The sequence below is a fragment of the Phodopus roborovskii genome, unplaced genomic scaffold (assembly GCF_943737965.1).
Source record: "Phodopus roborovskii unplaced genomic scaffold, PHOROB, whole genome shotgun sequence".
NCBI classification, from domain to species: domain Eukaryota; kingdom Metazoa; phylum Chordata; class Mammalia; order Rodentia; family Cricetidae; genus Phodopus; species Phodopus roborovskii.
In genome coordinates this window covers 57,931,856-57,952,606 of record NW_026126407.1, presented here as the reverse complement: position 1 = coordinate 57,952,606, position 20,751 = coordinate 57,931,856, and the positions used below count along the sequence as shown (strand labels likewise).

The window sequence follows — 20,751 nt, the reverse complement described above, 5'->3', positions numbered from 1 at the left end:
ACATAAGGACCTGGTTTCTGTTCCCCAGAACCCAGTTTTGGGAGTACACAGATCCTGAGAATGTGCTGGCCAGCCAGTACAGCTTAAACATCAACTACAGCTTCAATGAGGGACTCTGTCTCAAAAAAATGAAGTAGTGAATGACAGAAAGATACCTAACATTGACTTCTGATCTCCAACACACATACACAGATGAACACTGGCACACACACGCATGCATTAGCACATACCACATGCACACACACACACACACACACACACACACACACACGCATGCACGCATGCATAGATGGGGAAATATGTTTCAGACAAGAGAAGATGTATAAGCAGGCAAGGGGCTTCCTCTGGCCATCTACCCCTGGCCCTGGGGAATGGAATCAGATGAGAACAATCTTGACACCTTCTAACTACTAAAGAGCCAAAAAAGTTCCCACTCAGAGGATCTCAGGGAAACAGAAAGGACTCCCCAGTGCTCCAGTGGGTTTCAAATAAAGGGCTTGTTTTTTGTTGTTTTGGTTTTTTTTTTTTGTTTTGTTTTTGTTTTGTTTTGTTTTTAATACTGTAGCCTGCCTCACAGCCTTGATTGTAAACCACCAGCCTTCACATCTTTCTTTTCAAAGGAAGTCCTACTCAACTCAATTACAAACTACAACTGGATTATGGTCTCCCAGGGATGGCTCATCTCATTTCTTGCCTCCCCCATCTTCCACAGGAGCTATTTAGGAAAGAACATACTTCCCTATGGAGCACACACTGCTTGCTCACAATTATTTTTCCTTGAACCGATGATTCTGAGTGAGTCTCTCCTGCCATGGAATACTGCTCCTGAACACCCAGGACATCCTAGACATCCCAGCCTCACCATGCCTTTTGAAAATAGCTTTACTCCTGTGTGACAGGCACACAACAGACCTCACAAATTTTTTAAACCACTAACACAATCAGGAGAGTGAACACATCCATCACTCCCAAAGTTTCTTCAAAGATCCCTTGGCAATTTCATCCTCCCATGATGCATCCTAAGCAACCAGTGATGTGTTCTTGGTCAGTACAGAGTACTTTGAATTTTCTATCAGTGAACTCATGCAGCACACACTAATTTGAGCCTGACTCATCAGCAGAATAACTACTCTGCAATTCATCTTGCAGTAGCATGTGCCAATGGCCCACTGTTCTTTATTACTGACAAGTGGTCCACCAAACAAACAAATCATAGTTCATATATTTGTTCCATGCACAATTTAGGTTCTTCCAGTTTAAGGCCAATACAGATAAAGCTGGCTGTTTGCCAGGGCCCATTCGTGTGATAGTGACATTGGGAGCCAAGGCAAAAGGTACTATTCAGAGAACCTGTCTCACCCCAAACTCCAAACAAATAAAGATGTTCAGATCACTGACACACAAGTCTTTATGTGGATATGTTTTCTTTTCTTTCAAACAAAAGCACCCAGGCATGGAATGCTAGCCCTGCCTTTGAGGTGGAGAACATACATATACATGCATGCATGCATGCATACATACATACATACATACATACACACACACACACACACACACACACACACACACACACACACACACACACCTCTCCAAATGCTATGCATGCATAACCTCTGCTATGAGAGCATATAAAGGGCATAGGGAAGCCACTGTTACCCTGCCACATCTACACTTAGTTCTACTGCCTCTCTGCTTGGTCCCTGACTACTAAGTTTAACTCCAGAAAAGGAAAGCAACTATAACCTGGCACAGAGCAGGGACTTTGGTTGAACAGTTGAAGGACAAGTACAGGATTTCAGGCTAGTGACACATTGACTACATCAGACAGGAATTCTATGCTAATCCAGTCTCTGTCTCTACTAATGGCACTAAGGGACACCTTTCTATCACCTTTCTCTTTAAATCAAGGTTTTTTAACTGTATTTGTGGGTTAACACTGTGCACGTCTGGCCCACAAGCCTAGTTGGTCATGACCTGTGTCTCACTGGCTCACTCTCCTTTCTACATGAAACAGACGTAATGGTCTTCTAATGGATTTTGACACAATAGGCAGCTTATATAACCTCACAAATACATGACTTCCTGACATTCTTTGCTTTTGCTCATTGGATAAATAAATCTTTGTAAGTTGTCAAGACTCTCTAGCTGGGAAACTGGTGGATTTGCTTTCAATTTGCACTCGTCCAGAAACATCACTCTGCATGCCACAACAGCCCTGTCACACAGGCACTATACCAACTTTTATCTCCACAAGAATCCAATGTGTTTTTCTGACCACTGTTTATGCCAAGCGCCCAAGCAGTTATTAGCACATGGTAGGCATTCAGTAAGCGCACCGGAGTAAACCAACAACAAGCAGCAGCAGTGACAGCATCATCGGCCCAGTAGGACTGCTCTGAAGATTAAAATCAGGTACTGTAAGGGCCCAGTGAATGCTGGACTGCATTACCTAGCCTGCAGGGGTTGGGTTCAATGCTGATCCCTATAAGAGGGCTCATACACAACCCAGATCCTAAAATGAATCTGGGAATGGCTTGTGTGCCCTTAAAAGGAAGTGATTAAAACAGTGACCAACACAACGGCAGGTCACAGAAACTATTTTGAGCAAGTGGCTTGGAAGCAGGCAAGCTGGTGGGAACAGAGGAATATCAGAACCTGTGCAGGGTGTGACCATGGCTAAGCAGTTGGCTGAGGTGAGTGGCTGTACACCCAAATGAACAACACTCAGAGTAGAGGTAGTACTGGAAAAGTACTAAAGGACAGGTGATTTTACCAAATGTAAGTGGAGCACTGTCCTTTCCTATTTGAAACCCAGGAGCAGTAATGAAGAAACTGTCACTGTCCCTACCGTGGTAAAGGCTCTCAGAAAGCAAATGAGTCCCATGCCAAAAGGAAGTCAAGCAAATGAGGCACTCGCTTTGGGTACAACAGTGAAGAGGGAGACTGAAAGTCCAGAAGGAAGGATAAGAATATTCCATGCAGTATTTTATAATAAAAATGAATGCCAAAAACATTGTGGTTTTAAAAATGCAAACTTTCAAATACAGAAATGTGACAGTGAAACTTCATTGCCAGTGTGTTGGAGAACAGCAAGGCACACCTCTGCATGATTGTGGGGGTCATTTCCAAAGTGACCCACCCTGAATTCAGTTGGCATCATCCAATAGTCTGAGGAAAGAGGATCACAAGGCAGGTATTGTCTTTCTGCTTCCTGGCCACCAGGATGCTCTGCTCCAGCATGCCCTGCCCACACCATGGTCTGGGTGAGACCAAGAATGAGGCAAAGTAATTCTTTCCTAAACCATTTCTCTCCTGCCCTGTCCTGGTCATAGCAACTGCATGTCTGATTAAAGGGGGTTCTATTTTGTCGAGTTCCTTCTGCCGCAGGCTGGGATGGGTTCTCAGCTGCACACCACTGTTCTTCTTCAAAATGCAAAACACATTTAGAAAAGCAAAGTGATTTGCAAAAGTGGCAAGGTCACTCCTAAATAAATATGGCTTCCAGGACTGTGAGGCCTTTGGCACTATGCTGCTAAGTGCCTGCTACACTGAGAAGGGCTCACAGTGCCAGCTTGATCCATTCCATTCCTATCACACAGGTCTAGCCCAGGGTGGCCTTTATAATATGCCAACTTCATCTTGTCACCTTGTCATCTTTGTTTATATCTGTTATTCACACAAAGCAGCAAATTGAGATCTGGGGAGATGGTTCAGCCATTAGGAGCACTTGCTCTTTCAGAGGGCCTTGGATAAATTTCCAGCAACTATAGGACATCTCACAACCAGTCACAGGAGATCCAATGCCCTCTGAGGGCACCAGGCATTCATCAGGTGACATGCCTACACACACACACACACACACACACACACACACACACACACACACACACACACTAAATAAACCAAAAGCAGCAGCAAATGATCAGCCAGCAAATTGAACGCAGCAAGTGAACAGATTGTTTGGCTCACAAGATTATTATTATTATTATTATTATTATTATTATTAGTTAAAATAAGTTTCCTAACAATTAAAAACTAAAGTTTAAAATAAAATCATGGCTTCTTAACAAAGGTTTTAGGGCAGCATGCATATGTTCCAGACAACAGAAATTAGCAAAGCTAAGGAAAAAAGAGAAACCAATGGTCTCTGGTCCCCTGGCCCTGCTATGTGTGGCCATCAAGATGCTGCTATAGTTCCTGTTTGACTAGACTCCCTGCTGCATCAGATTGTCTCCAGGATTCGGGGAGTCTGGGGAACGGGTGGGCAGCACATTTACCTCTCCTCGGACCATGGCTAAGCAAAGACCCCCGCACTACTTCATGCCCCATCCCCATCTACCACCCTCCATCACTTTCATCCCTAGCTCTATCATCTCCCCTACCATCTCCTACTCTATTACTTCCTCCTCCATTATCTCCTTACCTCCATCAATTTAATCACCACTGCCTTCTACACATCACCATAAGGATAAAGATGTCAAAAATTATTCCCTTAGCTCAGGCTGCTTTAGACATCCTTGGCTCTTTCCTCAACCCAAGCCACCCACACTCTTCCTTCCCAATGGAGACACTGTTTCCTGGCATATTGTCCCCTCACTTCCTTTTGGCTGCTGAAGAATCTGCTACTTTAAAAAAAATATATACTACATACATGTATTTCACAGAACACTAAAAGGCAGAGCCTTTTTTTCCTAAAATGCTGCACAGGTAGGCACTAGGACTAAGTGTTTAGAGATCTGCACTCTTTACACTACAATCCATATGCCTCCCATTTTTGACACTCATCAGCTATGACATCATATATGAACCACTTCTGTAGGGCTCAGAAGACCTATATACACACTGCATGCGTAAGCTATAAATCTAGTTTCCACAGATTTCAAATAATCAGAAAGCTGATATAACCAGATTTTTTTATAGTGTCACACTAAGATAAGTGATGTTCATAATTATGGCCCTGAGGCATGGCAAGTTCCTTAACTGCCTTCTAAATTATCAAAGATCAAATTATGTTCAGTTGATTTTAGCGTTAAGTGTATTTTAATTATATTCTCATTCTTGGAACATTAGTAACCCACATGGCTGAAATAGATGATCTAGGCAGCTTTGTGAATAAAACATTCTAGATAAAGCTGAGATTTTCAGAATGTTCCCACAAAACCACAGTCTACAGACTCTACAGGTGAATGAATATGATCATTTATTAACAACTGAATTACAGTAATATTGCTGTGTTATGGTATAGTAATATGAGAGACAGGAAACAGATGAAGGTAACAAAATAGTTTCCACACCTGCTGAAAAGAGCCAACAATTCTGATGAGCGTCCTGGAGGCCAGGGCAGACACTTACAGACACGCCCACTTACTCAAGAGGGCTATCCTGGGCTTTACCCCAATGAGAATAAATTATTCATATTATACCCAATATAAGTAATCAACTACAGCCTTACCAACAGTCCCAGAGCAAACAACGATGGCTTGGGTGGCAAAGTCAGGAAGGCAGCAAATCAGAGGCCAGCCTGGGCTATACAGCAAGATATTACTTTAAAAATGGAGGGGGAGGCGCTTTGGTTTCTTATTGGGGTGTTGTGGTCGAGCTCTTGTCTACTTGCCTGACACCCTGGTTCAATACCAAGCATGAGCAGGATGGGAAGAAAGGGAGGGAAAAATGAGAGGAACAGAGAAAAGATGGAAAATTGTTTTCAGAACAGTGTACGCATGTAGTCAGTGTGTGATCATGTACATACTGCAATATGTGGGTGTGTATAAATGTACACATCTGTGTGTTTGTTGGTGTGTATAGATGTGCACATTGTATATATGTGTCTAAACATAAACATACCTCGTGTACATGTTGGTATGTATATACACATCTGTATACATAAAAACACCTTGCGTATATGTGGGTATGTATGCATGTATACTGTATAGTTGCAAATACTTGATGTATATGCATGTATATATATTTACATATTCTATATATGTATGTGCACATATAAATACTTACTTATACTTGTATCTCTGTCTCTAGACCCTAATACTAGTAGAAAGCCAGAGTTTCAGATTTCTGATGACACTGAAAGAGGGTGGACAGAATGGGTGAGAGGGACAATGGAGACAATGGGTAGTTATGGACATGTGTCAGCCACAGCTTGGCTTCAGGAAGCTGCTGGTGTGTGGGAACAGGAGTCTGGTACTTCCTGATTTTTCATTTGCAAAGGACTTTTGACATGTAAAATAACAGCAACACAAACTACACACAGAAAGAAGTGAGAGCACTAACTAACACACACCTGAGGACCCCACACATAATATTCCAGTATACCTGAGAATCTCCCTGGCATGAGCCTCCTCTTGAACTGCAAAGCCTTTGCACAGTACACACTGGTAAGATGACACTCCACAGTACTTTTAAACTAGCTCATAAGGTAAAGTGCTTGCCACCCATCTCCACTTCTGTTGCCCTGATAAAGCACCCTGACAAAAGCCACTTAAAGGAGGAAGGCTCTCTGTTAGCTCACAGTCCAGATCACAAAGAAGTCAGGCCAGTAAGGACTCCATGCAGCTTCTCTCAACTACAGGCAGAGAGAAATGAACACAAACCCTCTCTCCAGCCAGAGCCCAGATTTAAAAAAAAAAAAAGGCAAGAAAATAAAGACTCAGCCCAAAGCAGGGCAAAGCTGCCAGTGTGCAGTGAGGGGGGGGGGGGCATGTTAAAACCACCAGTGTGCAGTGAGTGTGCTAAAGCCCCCATAGAGGAAGAGAAATGTATGAATAGCATGTCACCAACCTAGGCACTCTACACACATGTGACAGTTATGTAGCTTAGTCCTCTTGTGGGACTCCTAACAGCAGGAACATGGGCTGTCTCTGACTCTTTTACTGGCTTTTGGGATCCTACTTTTCATACTGAGTCCCCTTGCCCAGCCTTAATACAAGGGGAGGTGCTTAGCCTTGATGCAACTTGATATGCCATGCTTTGTTGTTACTCATGGGAGACCTGCCCCCTCCTAAACAGAAATATAGGAAGAGTGGATGGAGGGGTGGTAACAGAGGGGGGCTTGGGGGAGGGGCTAGGAGGAGAGAAGGGAGGGGAAGCTGCAGCTGCGATGTAAAATAAATATTTTTTTTAAATAAGGTACATATGCCTGCCTTAAATGATAAATCAAAAATTAGAAATTAAGTTAACAGTAGGGAAGGGAGGGAGGGAGGGAGGAAAGGAGGGAGGGAGGGAGGAAGGGAAGAAGGGAGGGAGGGAGGGAGGGAAGGAGGGACGAAGAAGAAAGGGAAAAAAAGAAAGAAAAGAGTAAGTGGGTGTCTGGTGAACACTCCTGATGTTGCCCATATGTCACACACGCACGCATACATTGACCTGGGACAGAAAATCAAACCCCTGGTCTTTGTAAACCTAACACCAAAGTCACCACACTTTGTGCCAACCTCTTGGTAAAAGAGACAAGTAGATGACAGTAGGTTTTAGACCTTTCAGATAAAACAAACAAAAACATTCACTATCAGAAGCCAAGCCCAAGTCTGGGGATCACACATCAAGGGCCATTTCTGAAGTGACAGGCACCTGAGGAAACACTTTCCCAGACATTTCCCAAGCAAAACCCTGCCAACTATTGAGACTGAAATTTCCACCCCATGCCTCAGGACCCACAGCAGCTGCCTTTGGCACCACTGGCTTGCCTGACAAATGAAATCTCCCTAAAGGGATCAGAAGGGAACAGCTAGCTTTGCTAGAAGGGAATTTCTACCAAGAGGCAGAGAATGCCAGTAAGTGGGAGGGAGGCACAGTCTGCATTTGCTGTAGTGGGGAGTACTGAGGCAGAGAGGAAAGGACAAAGAAAGCAGGGAGCTTCCCACCATATCATCTTCAGGAAAAAGGAACATTAACCAGGCTGAGAAGCCAGTTCAGTCAGTTAAGTGTTTGTCTTGCAAGCAGGGTGACCCATGTGTGACCTCCAGAGCCTACATACAAGCTCCCAGGAAGGTAGAATTGGGGAAAGGGCTGTCCCAGGGCTCACTGGCCAGCAAATCTAACCTAAGTGGTGACCTCCAGGGCAATGAGAGACCCTGTTTCAATAGAGGCAGATGGCATAGGAAGTTGTCCACTGGCTTCACTTACACATGTACACACATGCATGTAAATGCACACATGCATTAAAGAAACCAGCTATTATATCTAAAATCTAAAAGAGTTATGAGTGTAAAGAGGAACAGAGGTGGGTAGTGGAGGAGTAGAGGTGTACATTGTGCAATGACACACACCTATGGAAATGTTGTGATAAAACAACTATTTTGTATGCTGACTAAAAAAAATAATTAAAAACAACAAACCTTGCAACTAAGGAGGAACTAAAGGTGTTGTACCTGTCTCACTCCTGCGTCTATCAGCCAGCTGCCTAAACACAGCCTCAACCCATCAAACTTACACATGTTCTTCCTGCAACCTAGGTTGCCCCACTCCACCCTGGCAAATGGTGTACAAACCATATCCCTCCACGGCAAGGTCTCGGGTTCTGCCAGTGACCACTTCCCTGCATCAGGTGATGCTATGACTTGGATGAAGCACACTCTCCTGGTAGAATAGGGGCCCCAAAAGTTCAGAGAAGTCTATTCATCTGCCATACACTCATTCATTCATTCATTCATTCACTGGGAGCTAATGTGAACCTGAGCTGTTTCCGCAGATCCACTGCCCCCAGCAGCACATCCCATGTCCACTCTCTGTCTAGGCACAGAAGCCCATACACTCATCAGTAAGAGTGGAGCCTCAGCTGATTGCCAATGTTAGTGCAAAGCTTTCTGCCAGGAATTAAAAGGCAAAGTCTTACCTTTTCTAAATATGAACCTAGAAGAAAAAATTTGCTCAAGGAGATGGGGGGGTGATGACCCAAAATTAACTCTACCCAGACATGATAGAAGCAAGGAAAAAGCTAAAACAGCAGCCTAACGGCACAACTCACATCCCAAGAGTCAACTAGCTTAACCTAAAAATCATACTTTATCCGGGGATGAAGACAGTCAGGACAGGCTATGTCCTTCAGCAATAGCAAATGCCCCAATATCTCCCTGGCTAAACAAATAAAATTCCATTCCTGTTTTTACAAAGATTATAGTGGTCAGCAACAAATCAGCAAAGCTTCCTGGAATTCCAAGCAGCAACTGGGGACACAGTTGCCCTGTGGTACAGAAAATCCATAGCTCCCAGGGGTACCCTTCAAGGAAAGCAAGAATCAAGACAATCCCCAACTCCTCTACCCTCTAGCCTGGATGGCCCTTGTCAGTTCTACTTAGATCCCAGAGACCTGAACAAGCAACATGGTCCCAACTTAGGAATGAAGAACACTAGGAAATGCACCTCTCCATCTGTCCAGAAAGAGAAAAACGGCATAGGACTTAATAAATCAATGTGCTGTGTCTGTCACAGTCACTTTGAATCAGTTTTCCTGTGGTCTTCAACAAAAACGCTGTTTAAATAATTCAGTTAAAGAGTCAAATGCCAGGGGTCCTCCTGGATGCTCGGCTATAACAGTATAATATGACAGTGAGTGGGACTCCACAGCCATTTGCTGGGCTTACAGCAGAGAGGACTTGGGGAAAGAAAATAAACAGAAAACTGCTCCATCAGGGTTAGGACACAGGACATAAAGAATGCTAACAGGGCACATGGGGACAGAACCCAGAAGAGTAGAGGAGTGGCCAGATATATTTCCAGGATGACTTTGATTTAAAAAAAAAAAAAAAAAAAAAAAAGCCTCAACCTTATAACGCCCTTACCCCAGACTCCCAGGTGCTGGATTACAGAGCAATCAGCTCCACATTCTTCTTCAGATGAGATCTTAAAGGTGGAAAAGACATGAATAAGGAAAGATGAGGAAGGGAAGGGGGTCATGTTAGAAAAGTTGCCCCAAACCCTGTACAAAGGTGTGCATCTGAGAAAATGAAGTGCGGTGACAAATATGCTGAGGAAGGTGGCAAGTGACCTCACCCAAGGGTTTGCTGGCACACAAATCAGTGGCCTTCAGATGCCCTGCAGAGCCTTTAGCCAGGAGAGACTTTCATCACAAGGCTGGCAAACCTTGAACCCCAAAGGCCCCACCCATCAGCTCCCTGCTCTCTTTGAAGTTTGTGTAACTCCACACTCAAGCTACAGGCTTTTGGGGTGAGGGAAGTCTGGCCTATTCAGTATTCACAACAGCTCTGATCCCTCTCCAAGCATTCCCAATACCAACAGGATAGGACTGTATCTTCTGAACCTTTTCCATCAAGACCAGACAACTGCTGCTACAGGCCTAGAAGTGCTTCAGGAAGCCACTTCCTGCCTAACAGGAGAAAGCAAACAAGGGCCCAAAATAGTAGCGAGCTGAGGAGCTGAAACCAGCCACTATAATTACAAGTATTTTTATCTGTTGCCCAAAAAGGAGTATTGGATCATCTTCCACATGTGTCTCTGTGGAAGTTCATCTGTTCATTCTCAAATGTTGCAGACTTCCAAGTCAGAGACAGACCCAGATGTGAGGTCTCCACACGGATAAAGCCATTTAGTACAGGAGATGGGATGCACTGTGTGGAACAGTAGGGTACAGCACCATCCTCTGCTGGGTGACACCACTCTGTGAAAGCAGAACCAAAAACACCCAGCTGGTGCAGAACAGAGTTCAGCAAAGCCTATGCTCTAGAGCAGGGGCAGGAAGGAACCCTGGGAACGTGGGCAGGTGACTCAACCCTTCCTGGCCTCAGTTCCCTTGTCGGTCTGTAAAAATGCAGTGAGAATTAGACAACCCACACAGAGCCTAGAAAAATTAGTCTTCACTGATGCACAGTACTATTACACCAGTGCTTACGATTGCCTTTGTTCAACAACTATCACCTGAATGTAACACGTGTACACAGATACACACACACTCCTCAGAAAAACTTCTGGAACTATTTCTCTGGAATCAACCACACCCAGGCTCAACTAGTGGATCAGAGAAAATGAGAGTAGAGGCAGGAAGAGACAGATAAGGAAGCATTCAGACTAAATATAAGAGCTCTTACCACTAATTGCATGTGTTGGCCTTATTTGGATTCTTATTCAAATGTTGCTTTGAATTGGAAATGTGAACACTCACTAAGCATTTGACAAGATTAAGGAATTGCTGTTAGCTATGAAACTGTAGATGCTTTTCTCTTATTTTCTTAGAAATAAGATCCTTTTATTGCAAATATATTCCACATATTTATGAAATTTAAAAAAATGTTTAAGAAACTGATGAGGGACCAGGGAGATGGCTGCCAGTACTATACTTGCCATGCCAGCATGAGGACCTGAGCTTATATCCCTAGCAACTAGGTAGTGTTGTGACATGCTGTTGTAATCCCAGTGCTGGGGAAGTGAAGCTTGCTAGCCAGCCAGTCTTGTTCATTCAGTAAGCTCTGGGCTCAGTGAGAGACTCTATCTCAAAATAAACAGAGATGTAGAGAAAGACAACTGATGCTGGCCTCTAGCCTGTATGTGTGTACATATACATGTGTGCACACAAAGAGCCCCATATGGAACACAGCTGCTTTCTTCATCTTCAAGGACCTTCCCTGGGGAACTAGTCATCCCTAAACAAGGCCATAGTGGAGGCCTGTGGAGTTCACATTGAGAAAACTTACACGCTGTAGTCACACAATTTTGTGTTCCAACCACTCAGCCTCCAAGGGCCAGGTTAAGTGGGCTGCTGTGGCCCTTACTGTTTACTGTATGAATGTTGTTAGTCCCTGAATTTTTGCTCACAGGTGAAATAAATGATGTGTTAATGATTATTCTTCCAATCATAATGGCAGAGTTACTGTTCATGGTAAAGCCAGCTGAGATATCCAGCTGGAGCCGAGAACACACACATCCATGACCACCCACTGCAGAAAAATGGACATGAATATTATTTTAGTAAACTACAAAAGTTCCCCAAAGAGCGGGGACCTCAGGTACATGATGCCAATATGCTTCACAAATTTGGCACTGATAGATTCTGACACTTTCTGAGTAGCCACCAGTCATTTTCATACACAAGAGGCATGAGTGTCTAAATAAAATGCCAGATTCAGTGCAAGGACTCAGAAGAAATAATCCCAGGCTAAGATCAACATTAACCTGATGTTCCAATGAAAAGCATTATGGGAAGATTCTGTTGTTTAATTACAAGTCATGTGATGCCAAGTGGACGAGACCAGGTTCTCATGTTATGTGAAAGGGAAAGGGTTTGTACATGCAGTGGTACAAGACACACATGAGGTACCAAAGTCTGGGGTATGAGCCGCCAATCAGAGCAGTCACCAGGCACAGGAAAGCAGCTAAGCATGGGTAGTAGTGAGCAGAAAGGCCATAAAACAATGTGCCATCTAGTGATCTTATGTATAAGGAAAGTCTCTTACAAGGTGGGGCACTAGTGGCAGACAAGAGAAATAGATTCTGTTGGGGCAGAAGGGATGGGTTGGGTTGTTTTGAGGTGGTGGTGACTTCTTTTGTTCGTGCTTGTGTGTATGTGTACATGACTACATACATGTGTTCTTATGGCTGCATGTGTGAGTGCAGGTGGACATCTACATGAATATACTCATATGTGAAGACCAAAGGTCAACCTCAGTCATCATTCCTCAAGAGCCAACCACCTTGCTTTTTGAGAACAGGTCTCTCAATGGCCTGGATAAGTTAGTGTGGCTGGCCAGGGAGCCCTCCTGCCTCCATCTTCCAGCACCTACCATATGCACATAATCTGGATTCTTGGTTCGAACTCCGACCCTCATAGTGGCATAACAAAACACTCTGCCAACTATGCTGCCTCCTCATCCTCCTGTTGGATTTTTAAGACAGTCTCACCAAATAACTCAGGCTTCAAACTCATGATCTGCCTGCCTCAGCCTTCCAGGTGCTGGGGTCACAAATGTGCAACATCACCCCCAGATGAGACAAAGACTCCAAATCTAAGAAACAAGAGAATTCATTATCAACAATAAGGAAAGTAGATAACTCTAGCTCAGACAAGGAACTACAACCAGAACAGCACTGGCAACTTGGGAGCATCAAGGCATCTCCAGGGTCTAAGATGGGCTGGAGAATCAATGCTCACAGCTGCTGGCTGCTGAACTGAAGGCTGCATTGCTGCACAACTCAGGATTCATGAGGGCAGATTGCTTGGAATTCCACCAACACATCAGCCACAATGCCAGGGAAAGATACAAAGAACAGGTGCTGCTGGATCCCAAGAGCAGCCTTCAAGGGGGCCAACTAGCTGCATTGCACTGAGAACCTGAGACTTAGAGAGGCCCAACCTCTGTTTGAAAAACTGCAAAGTGGAAAAATGGATCTCCTCTGACATGTGCTATCAAGTATCCTTTAAGCCACCAGTCTCTGAAGGTCAATAGCAAAAAGAAAGATCAAAGCCTGAATGCTTTCCTCATCTTACGTTTCCTGGAGGCCAACACCAGAATGGACTGACCAGCTCTCGGGAGATTAGGGGAAACCATGGAAACTACACTTGAAAGAGGGAAAGAAGTAAGAGTCTTAGATGTGTCTTGGATGTAGCCAACATCTTTGAACTTCAAAACCTCTGGTGAGAACAAATCAGATGTTTAAGATCATCAAGTGAAGGGGGAAGGTTTACAAAGAAAATTCTGAGCATCATCACCTGAGTCCCAAAAAGAGGGAGGGACTATGTGAGACAGCTGTGGTAAGGTGCCACCCTCTGCTGAGCTACCTTCAAAGCCTTGGGGCAGACACTTCATGACTCCGCCTCTGCCCTGCAGCTTCCCCAGGATCACAAGGCTACCCCCACAGACAGATACTACCTTCTTTATCTGAAATAGTTTCACTGGCCTTAAGGTAATGAATGGTCTGTTCTCTCCACAGCTAAGCCACTTTGCAGTGAAAGAAATAGGAGAACTCAATCTACAGAAGCAGGGCCTTTGAAGGATTATCTAGGCCCTAGTTCCATCTTTACCACTGCCTGCTCTATCAGAGGATCAGAGGCAAGCATGGAAGCCTATGGGGAAGAAGACACACAGGCTAGGTGCTGAGAAGTGCTCCCAACCTGTGAAAAACGCTGCTGCTCTGAGTCCTCCCCAGACTAAGTTTAGTGTCCTCCAACCCTGAAAATTAAACCGAGTCCACCTCCTCTACAGGCTCGTGTTTCCTCCCAGAAGCCTCTGGTTTTTAATTCTTTTTACTTTTTATTTGCCATGCTGGGAATTGAATCTGGGGCTTTAAGCACACCAGGACAGCACTCTCTCCTGAAGCCATCTAACACCCTCCATCAGAATCCATATTTAGGACTTCTCTGTAACTCTAACACTCAATAACCTATAAGTGCTTGACTCAGGAGATGTTGGGAACTGTACTATGGAACACCCAATGTATGCTGAAGCTGTGCTAGGTAACAAATATATATAGGCCAGAAAGGCTCTGTCCACATTAACGCTTAGGAGCTACACCCACTCCAGGTCACCACAGAAGCATATAATAACATGAAATATATGTGAGACACATTGTTGCCCTCTTCTAGAGCAATGCCCTCTTCTTCCTCCTCTAGGCACTGTAACACCAAAACAGGAAAAATACACCTTGCAGGTTAAAGGTTCTCTTTGCAGTTAAGACAGTTAAGAATAAGTTCTTATTTGTACTATGTTAAGTCCTTGCAAGTTAGGGTTTCTATTTATAATTTATTTCTAATATAATTTATTCTAATTATAATTTATAAGAATTCCTATTTCTTAGATCTGATGTAAACTCCAAAACATGTTATTCAATCTATACTAAACTTGCATCCCCACCCACATGATATATCCTTACCCTTGTTCCTTCCATTTCATTGTATCTTTAGAGCAATAGCTAATTCTCTCTCTGTGAAGACCTTCTCTCCCTATAACAAGAACCTCAAAGTCCTGCAGAGGCTGCTCTCTCATATCCTGACTTAGGGTGAGACAGACAGCTGGCCAGTCCCGTGTGTACCCCAAATACAGCCTGCTTCAATTGGACAACTATAGATTTGGCCTTTTCTCCTTGGGATCCTCACATTTAATAAAGCATCTTGAACACTGGTGCTGCCTGGATTCTGTTGTTTGCTGCTGCTGCTGCTGCTGCTGCTGCTGCTTGTGTGCTGCGGTATGTCTATCCCTCTTCTCCCCATTTCACTCTCTAGAATACTACCCTTGACTGTCCCTTCTCTTCTGTCTTTTCCTCCAGGGCACAGGAAGAACTTGTGGGTTTTTAACATGGTGCTTTGCTTCTTCAATGCTGAGAAATCTTGCAAATTGATTAACTTTGCAAAGCAGTGATCAGGAGGCTGAGAGCACTGAGCCTTCCTCAAGCAACTCTTTGGAGGCCACAAGTCATGGGCATGAAGTCTCAGCCTAGTGCCTAGAACTGCAGAACACACTAGAGAATCAGCTGCTAGGGCTGTGGCAGCAGTCACGTTACCCAGGTATCCTCTGGCAGATTACCCTACAACTTCCACAGCCACCACCACCCCTTTCTTCTTTGTGTATCAGCTTCTGGGGGCAAAATACCTGAAAAGGGAAACATAAGGAAAGGAAGTTTCGTCTTGGCTCTTTGTTCACAGATACAGTCCATCATAAGAGGGAAGCCATGCAGGAAGCTGAGATGAGAAAGCAGAGAAATAATTGCTGGTACTCAGCTGGCTTCCTCCGTCTTCCTCAACCCTGCCATGGAAGAATACTGCCCATATTCAGCATGGGTCTTCCCACCTACCCCATTACATTAGTCTAGATAGCTCCTAGTGAACATGCCTGGAGATTGGTCTCCTAGATAATTTTAGATACTGTTAACAAACTATTAATTATAACATTTGCTTTCCAAAGTCCAAATCATGGGTTTCAGAAACAATCTGGACTGATTTGGGTTAGTGTTGGGGTTGGACTGGCTCTACAGTGCTGTGGGGAGCCAGGACCTCACAAGCGCTAGATGAGAGCCCTCCCACAGAGCCATACCCCAGCCCTAGAACACTCAGTCTTCAGCACTTACTGTTCACCCACTATTAACAGATGGCTTCATTGTGCTAACTGGGACTCAAAGCTGCCCAGGGTTCTACGCCACCAAGAACAAATATGTGGCATGCATGTGCAAATTAAACATGGACAAACTGTGTGTTTCTAAAGACAGACACAGACACCAAGAGAGCATGCTCAGGAGTTCCTGTCACAATGGGACGAATCACAATATTTGGGATCCTCTGGGCAGTCATAGTATTGAAAGAAAGTTTCTCCCTCTTGGCCCTGCTATGAAGGAAAGCGATCCGGCTGCTCATGTCCCCTTCCTTTCACTGCACAGGCTCCCTACTCCTCTTTATGCATGTTTGTCAGTCTCTGAGTAAACTCAACCCACTGTGGAGTAACAGAGGAACATCACAAAGAGTCTCTGAAGAGCTCCACTCAATGTGAACACAAAGTTAGCAGAGGCTGGTGAACAACATGCTAATGCTATCACAGCTACAAGAAAAGACAGGAGTCTCTCCCCATTTCTGATCACAGGAGAAAAAGCCACCTGGATAGGAAATGCCACTTGAGGCCTGGGAAAACAGCTCAGTCTGCAAACTGCTGCCACAAAAGTATGAAGGCTTCAGTTTGAACCCAGAACTCACACAAAGAGGTGTGGTGGTGCAATCTCAGTGCTGAGGAGGCAGAGAAAGGAGAATCCCTGGGGCTCACTGGCTATCCAGCTTCACCAAATCTGTGAGTCACAGGCCAGTGAGAGACCCTGCCTCAAAACAAAAAAGTAGAGGGTTCCCAGGAGGTATCTGGGGTTGTTCCTTTGTCTCCACATGGACAAGAACAAACACACATACACTCGCGTGCACACACGTGCACACGGGGGTGGAGGGGTGGGGATGGGGTCAATTGACATTTTTACTTCTACTCCACTATCCAAAACCAAAAACTCTATTGTTCCAGGTAAGGAAACTACAAAATGGGTTGGGTATGGGGGGAGGGCATAACTCAGGCTGGCAAGAGAAATCTTTAATCCTGTACCATTGATGCCTTTCTCATGGCTGCCACGAACACAAGGCAACAGAATCCAACAGCAATTTCCTCCATGACCTGAGCTCTACACACAGAGATTGGTGTAGAGAGATGAGAGACTATAACATAGTCACAGTGGATGGTGACCGAACCTTGGTACACCCATGGTGAATAGTTCCTCCTGTGAATGGCACCAGACTGTCTTTTTTTCTCAGCATTCGATTCTTGGGGAATTCCGGTTTCTTAAGAGTCCATTGTTTCAATAGTCTGATAGAAAAATGAGGGACACAAATGTCTGTCCAAAAGTATTTTCATTCCTGCCAGGGCAGTCAGAAGAGCTCCACAGTGGGTAGAGATGTGAGGAGTCTCACATCATGCTTCCCCACCATGACAAACCCTGAGTGCTTCTTTCAATGAATCCTTAATCACAGAAACAAAAAAGCAACTAGTGGGCACCAGAGACATATCCTAACCAGCCCCATCACAAGGCCCTCCTACAATCCACCTGCCTTCACTCTATAACCCCACTCCCCACTCACACTACAACCCATTCACCTTCACACTATAACCCCATTCACCTTCACACTATAATCCCACCCATCTTCACACTATAATCCCACCCACCTTCACACTATAACCCCACTCCACCTTCACACTATAATCCCACTCCACCTTCACACTATAATCCCACTCACATTCACACTATAATCCCACCCACCTTCACACTATAATCCCACTCCACCTTCACACTATAACCCCACTCCACCTTCACACTATAATCCCACTCACATTCACACTATAATCCCACCCACCTTCACACTATAATCCCACCCATCTTCACACTATAACCCCACTCCACCTTCACACTATAATCCCACTCCACTTTCACACTATAACCCCACTCCACCTTCACACTATAACCCCACTCCCCCTTCACACTATAACCCCACTCCCCACTCCCACTCCCCCTTCACATTATAACCCCACTCCAACTTCACACTATAACCCCACTCTACCTTCACACTATAACCCCACTCCACCTTCACACTATAACCCCACTCCACCTTCACACTATAACCCCACTCCATCTTCACACTATAACCCCACTCCATCTTCACACTATAACCCTACCCACCTCCACACTATAATGCCACTCCACCTTCATACTATAGTCCCATTCCACCTTCACACTATAATCCCATTCACCGTCACACTATAATCCCACTCCACCTTCACACTATATACCCACTCACCTTCACACTATAATCCCACCCACCTTCACACTATAACCCCACTCCACCTTCACACTATAATCCCACCCACCTTCACACTATAACCCCACTCCACCTTCACACTATAACCCCACCCACCTTCACACTATAACCCCACCCACCTTCACACTATAACCCCACTCCCCACTCCCTACTCCCCCTTCACACTATAATCCCATTCACCTTCACACTATAATCCCACCCATCTTCACACTATAACCCCACCCACCTTCACACTATAACCCACTCTACCGTGCTTCACACTATAACCCTTTGCCCCTATCTTATGGACTACACATTCATTGACTAAATTGACACATCCCTGTCCTGGGAGAATTTAAAAATATGCTTCCTCAAAGCTTGCTTGTCATTTGCCAGTAAAAAGTTCTTGACATAGGCAGGACACAGCTTCTGCCTTCAGGGACTTGGTATCCACTGGAAGACATCTGAGATGGCTATTCTTGGTTTTCAACTTGACTACATCTGTAATTAACCAAAACACAAGTGGCTAGGTACATCAAAGGGGTTTTCTTAATTAAATCATTTAAAGTGGAAATACCCACCTTTAATCCATGTCTTTTGAGATGGGAATACCCACCTTAAATCTAGGTCAAACCTCTGGTGGCAGCCTATATAAAGACATGGAAGAAGGAAGTGCTCTCTCTTTGCCTGTTTGTCCTTGCTCTCCCTGGCAAGTCCATTCCTTAACTGGCATTAGAGCATGCTTCTTCAGGATTCCAGTGTATACTGAAGACCAGCTGAGGCATCCAGCCTTGTGGACCGAACAACTACTGGATTGTTGAGAGATTTTTCTATTGGTAAACTGGCATTGTAAGCCCTACTCAGACAAACAGACAGACAATGATAGATTCATTTATTCTAGCAGGTATGCTCCTCTAGAGAATTCTGACTAATTCAACACCCATTTGGGATATTACAATCCTTTATGTGGGAACTGTTTCTCACTCCACCACGACTCTAGGGACCTAGTACTCAGGCATTGCCACCACCAAACATTGTCTCATGACCCCACAGAGAAAAGCATTTGGACAGAGCTCCAAGGGCCCTGGTTTCTGATCCTTCCTTACCAGCCTGTCTTGTCAAAGTGCAGCTTGCATTCCCTCTAAACTCACCTGAGTTAGAACTCAAGTTGTTTGTACCATCACTTCTCTTACTTAGGAACAAAATTTAAAAAGTACAAGGAAAATGGTGGCGTGGAGCTATGTGTACCTAACCACCCCCCACATACACACACATGTACAAATAAAAAATCAACTACTTTTGATTGATGTTATACACATACAAACATGCATGCACACTCACAAACACAAACATAAAAAATTAAAAGGCTCTTAATAAATATTACACACAGAGACACACAAATAAACATAAAAAGCAGCTCTTGGTAAATAGAACACACACACAAACAATGCCTCAAATTCATTATTGCCTAGGTGACTTGCAAGATGGATATTCTAATATTCAACTATCATTACACGCTAACTTTTCTTCATAATCAAGGATTGACTTTAGAGCCTGGCGTATACTAAGTACACATTTTATCATACATCTACAACCTAACTTTTATAACTTTGAAACAGGGTTTCACTAAGTTGCTCAGATTGACTTTGTATTTGTGTCCCTCCTGCCCTGACCTCCTAAATTACCAGGATTATAGGTATGTGCTTCTCTAACCACCATTCTATTAAGATGCGACTGGATTGACTGGATAATACATCTCTAGAATGTGTTCCTAAATGGCACACAAGCATGTGTTCCTATGTATGTTACCTTTGTCAGGCTTAGCTCAGGGTAACACACACTTGAACCAAAACACAGGTAAGGGCAAACTCCTCAAGACAACAGCAAATAAAGGCTCTCTGTGGGGTCCTTAGACAGTCCCTGGCCATCATCAAAGTCTGCTCCCTCCACAAAGCCACTCTTTTTTTACTATGTTTACATTTTTCTTCAACTGTTGCAAGTCCCTTCTGGCAGTCCACTCATCTTCCACTATGACAAGTGGCATCTGACAACAGCCTACATTTACCAGCACAAAGTTGTATATGGATTTGTTCCTCTCTGAATCTTGCACATCTGAGGTTAGAGTACTAATTTCATATTCACATGTGTGGAAGCCAGGGGACAATCTTGGATGACATCTTCATAAATGACATCCACCTCTTGAGACAGGTTCTCTCATTGGCCAGGAACTTATCAGTCAGGCTAGCCGGGTCTGCTTGTCCCTGCCTTTACAGTACAGGCTTGTAAGAATGAACCACCACATTGCTTTTAACATGAGTTCCAGGATGCAGCCCTAGGCCTTCACACTCATACAATAAGCACTCCTTGACTGGACCAGCATCCCAGCCCTATGTTCTTTTGCTTTTAGTGTTACATATTCACACTTCTGCTCCTATTTTCTTGCCAAATATTTCTAGCATAATGCTTTTCAGAGAACTGACTTTCCC

The 20,751-nt window shown here is 44.3% G+C and overlaps 1 protein-coding gene across 2 annotated transcripts in view; it reads right to left on the bottom strand.

The window, feature by feature from the left end:
* The window catches only part of Snx29 (sorting nexin 29), a 392,572-nt gene that overhangs the window by 156,695 nt on the left and 215,126 nt on the right, over window positions 1-20,751 (bottom strand). The gene's annotated exons all lie outside the window — the stretch shown is intronic.